The sequence below is a fragment of the Halyomorpha halys genome, unplaced genomic scaffold (assembly GCF_000696795.3).
Source record: "Halyomorpha halys isolate HHAL.00 unplaced genomic scaffold, Hhal_1.1 Scaffold741.1, whole genome shotgun sequence".
Taxonomy (NCBI): Eukaryota; Metazoa; Arthropoda; class Insecta; order Hemiptera; family Pentatomidae; genus Halyomorpha; species Halyomorpha halys.
In genome coordinates, this window is record NW_027111496.1 from 155,866 (window position 1) to 160,470 (window position 4,605).

At 44.5% G+C, this 4,605-nt stretch overlaps 1 protein-coding gene across 1 annotated transcript in view; it reads right to left on the bottom strand.

Moving 5' to 3' along the window:
• LOC106685778 (uncharacterized) overlaps positions 1–4,605 on the bottom strand; it is a 208,665-nt gene that overhangs the window by 116,878 nt on the left and 87,182 nt on the right. The window contains exon 3 of the mRNA XM_067049535.1: positions 3,947–4,033. The gene's annotated coding sequence lies outside the window, so the exon portion shown is untranslated. The remainder of the gene's footprint in view (positions 1–3,946; positions 4,034–4,605) is intronic.

Sequence of the window (4,605 nt, forward strand, 5' to 3'; positions counted from 1 at the left end):
CGATCACACTGTAGAGCTGTTCCGGGCACTCTAGATCGACGAGTGGTATTTATGGTATTATGGTATTTACCTCAGTCTGGAGTTTCATTAGGTGATGCTCTGTGCTGAGTACACCTTGAGGAGCTTCCAGTACCTCACATTATGCCTCAAACCGAGCCGGATGGCAGCGCTCAGCCTGGACCATCTCACAGCTAGGAAGTTTTTTTTTCTCTTCTGTTCCCTCTAAATTTAATTGTTAGGTTAAGTTATAGGTTATTATAAGGTCAATTATGTAAATCTTGCGTATGCAGATTTTTTAGTAAAAATCAGTATGATTCATCTATGCCTTTAAAAAATCGTCCATTATCCTTTAAAATGTAATGGGAGCGTTCTTCAAACCAAACGGCATCATCATAAATTCGTAGTGCCCTCTTTCGAATTTTAAAGCCGTTTTATGTTGGTCCTCTGGGTCCATACGAATTTGGTGGTAACCTGCTTTCAGGTCTAAGGAGCTAAAGATTTTAGTTCCTCCTAGTCTGTCAATAATATCCTCAAACATCGGTATCGGATACTTTTCATCGATGGTATTATCGTTTAGCTTAAGATAATCGATGACCATCCTATATTTGTCCAGTTCTCACCAGCGCAAGTTTCTTCTGCCCCGCCCACAACGGACTATTAAAGGTGACGTGCTATCCACAATGATTCCTCGTCTTCTTAACTTTCCGATTTCTTCACTGATGTGCTTCCTGAGCACCTTTGGGTATCGTTGTTCTTTAACATACGTTACACATTCTTGCAATAGCGGAATCTCATGTATTGTCCTTTCTGTTGCACCCAATACATTTCCTTAATTAAAGAAAATGTCGTCAAATTCAGTCACATTCTCCAGTCTCATCGAGCTTAAACCTATACTGGTAGGCTCGGAAGCAACCATGCCCTGTGATAAACTGGGTGATATAATAATCTATCTCCCCGTGGTTCCTATTCACCCAGGCCTGGATGTGGGGCACCAGCCTGTGCGTCCATCTTCCACTGAATGCCATATTCCAGCGACGTTCCCTTTTTTTATAGTTTCCTTTCTTAGTTCGTCTCTTGGAATATAGTCAGCACTATTATAAGAGCGGCTCCTCTCATCTGCGATCAGCTCAATCGGTGGCATCCTGGCCACCACGCAAGCAGCTTCGTATGAGACTGTACGAAACGCGCTGATCACTCTTAGCGCACACCTACGATACACCGACACCATCGCCCTTCTGGTAAGGAAGGCTTGGACTGGATCTCTTGCCTACCCACTCTCAAGGTGTTATGGCTTCCCTCACTTTCCTGCTACTGACAAGAAGGGCCTCTGTCTTACTGTCTGCTAGTTGCAGCCCTACAGATTCTAGCCAATCTCGAACCGAAGCGACACAATGGTTGGCCTTTAGAATGAGCTCTTCTTTATACTTTGCTTCGACGACCACCGAGATATCATCAGCAAAGCCCACTATTTCGGAAACTTTTGGTAGACTAAGCCTAAGGACTCTGTCGTACATCGCATTCCACAACAGAGATCTGAGCTGGTTTCCATTGCCTTCTTTAGTGTTACATTCGGAATCCTGTGTATGCCAGGGGCCTTTCCTATCTGGAGGCTTCGGCAGATGTCACTGAGCTCTTCTGTCGTTACCCCTGGCACATCAAATGGGGGCAACGACTCTGTCTGCCTTAATTTCTCTTGTTCAGGAAACAGAGTAGTAATGATCCTCTGCACTGCCACCGGGCACATGGGCGAGTTCATAGCGCTGGTTTTCAATTTCTTCATCACTGTGCGGTAGGGTCTTCCCATCGGGTCCTTATCCATTTCATCACAAAGCTCTTTCCAGCAACGTCGCTTACTCGATTTGACAACTCGCCGGAGTTCTCGCCTCTGATCCTTGTATTCCTCCTGGAATTGCTAAACAGCGGGCTGCCTCTTGCTCGCTGGTATCTCCTCCTCGCTGCATGGCATCGAGTACGGTGGTCAGCGATAAGATCGTTCCACCAATAAGCCGAAAGTCTACCGTTACCTATATTGCAACGAATCATAGCCGCGTCGCACGCATTGTTCACTAGGCCCATTACCTGTCGAACTTTGTCCTCCGCAGTGCCTGACAAATTACATTGGGTCTCCATCATGATTTGAAAGGATTTCCCTGTCAAACGTACTGGTTTTCCAGCGAACCGTACACCTCTCTCGCCTAATGACACTTGGTTCGCGGTTCCATATTGTGGTCAGGATAGCCTGGTGATCACTGTGTGTGTACACTTCGCTGACCTGCCAACTAGTAGTTGGGAGGAGGATGTCACTAACAAACGTGAGGTCAATTACCGAGCTCCTTCCTCCTCTCATGAACGTAGGGTCCGACCCAGTGTTTGCCAAAACAAGGTCCTCTATCTACGCGAAGGCTTCAAGCTGGATTTCTCCGCGACGGTTAATCGACTGACTACCCCACTCCGTCGCCCAAGTATTAAAATTTCCGGCAATAACTTCGCTCTCTGGCATCTTGGACTATACGATCTATTAGTCCTTGGAATTCCTCGGATGTGGTGTTTGGTGGGACATAGCAGCTATACAAGTATAGATGTCGTATCTTAGCCCAGAAAAACCCACATGTGGGGTCTTGTGTCGCTTCGGTTATGGCCTGTCTGCCGCATGCCCAGATAGCAGCCCTTCCAGTGATGTCAGATATCCAAGCGACGTTTTCCTGACTTTTATATTGCTCACTCAGGAGGGCCACGTCAATCATTAAGTCTTTCACTGTTTGCCAAAGAAGATCTTGAGCTGCTTCACAGTGGTTGAGGTTAAGTTGTAAAATCCTCATTTTGACAGTTTTTCCGCCTCCTTGCTCTTGTAGGCATGATGTAATGCTGGGCATTTATTTCCGCCACAAGAGAGCTCATTGTCTCCTTTACTGGCGCAAAGTGCACAACTAGGATTCCGCGTGCAATCGGAGGCTGTCCCTCTTCGCCACATTTGTGGCAACACTTGGTCCTGTCAGGACCCTGGCATCTTCTAGCCAAGTGTCCGAATTCCCAACACCGGAAACAGCGTAGGAGTCGAACTTTCTCCCGGATTCGGATAAAAACTAGGCCCACTTTGATCTTACCTTCTGTGACAGCCTTCCGCGCCAGTAGAACCGGCAGAGTAACCACTGCGATCTGTGTGCTAGCATATCGATCGTACTGCTATAGGTTGTATTACTTATCCTTCTAAAAGAGCTGTCAGAGCTTCGGCAACCTCTTCCTTTGTGGTAAGGGCATCCAAGTCCCTGATTTCAATCAGTGACTCTTGTGCCCACGCCCTAATTTGAGCGTCATTTCCTAGTGCACCTTCAAGAGTGCGCTTCATGGCCTCCAGGGCACCACCAGACTTCCGGTTCAGTTGGATCAGTAAATTTCCTGCGTTATTTTTTCGGACCTTCGAGATATTTGAACCTAACCCTTTCAGAGCAGGGTCGTCTCGGACCTTCCGGAGAGTATCCCCATAGGTGCTGGTCTCCGAAATCTTGATTATCAAGGCATCCGGTCTCGGTGGTTGTGGGCGTTTTACCTTCAAGAAACTCTTTGCCACTGATCATCTTTGGGGAGTTTATGATATTCCACGTGCTGATGGGGCTAATCCAACGTTGTTCCTTTCTCTGATGTCTTTGTTTTCTCCCTTCTGCGGGCGGGCTCTAGTCGGGATGTCGAGGGTACAGTCTGTTCAGTTAGCCTAGTTTTGATCCACCCCGGGTATTTTATTTCCCCGGTTTCCGCCATATCTGCTGAGAATCCCCCTATCCGCCACCTGGGGAGGCACACGATGGGAGACTAATGTTTGTTAGTTTGTGTGTGTGTGTGTGTGTGTGTGTGTGTGTGTGCGCGCGTATAAAGAAGTTTTAATTTTTAATTTGTTTTAAAAACCAAAAAGAACAATGCAAACTAATAGTAATAGAGAGCAAATTCTTACCTTAGCTTCAAGTTGTTATAGACGTATGGTGTACCATCTGCAATGTATTGCTGGGCTATCCTATGGCACCGCTATCAATGGTCCATCCTGCAACAGGAGTGCCAATCGAGGATAATTAAATATACAACAATATCAGCCAATATTTTATGCAATCTTACAAATTCATGAATGAGAAAATAAAAAACGTAAATTTTACTCTGAGCTGGACTAAAACTAGTTATGTATAAAGCTACAACTAAATAAAGTATTAGAAAGTAAAAATTGTATCAATTAAAATTTAGCCCTTTATTTACCCATAACAAATTGTGGTCCACCTCTGATTTCAAACAGTATTTTGAATGATGAGAAGATAGCCGATCGTAGATAACATATATGAGGAGAAGATGGTTGGGGGTGCAGTCAGTAAATAACACAAATAAGTTGAGAGAACGTATTTAGTAGTACCAATGTTTCGGCCAGAGTTTCTAGCCTTCATAAGGGCTAAGAACAAAGAGCCAGATAACAACCAATGAATACAAAAAAAAAAATAAAAAGAGAAAATTAATGATACAAGTAAATAATTATACACAATAAAAATAAAGTGATGAAGTGGAAAATAAAACGTTTATATAGGTAATTAAATATGTAATTAGAACAACATAATCAAAGAAATAAATATT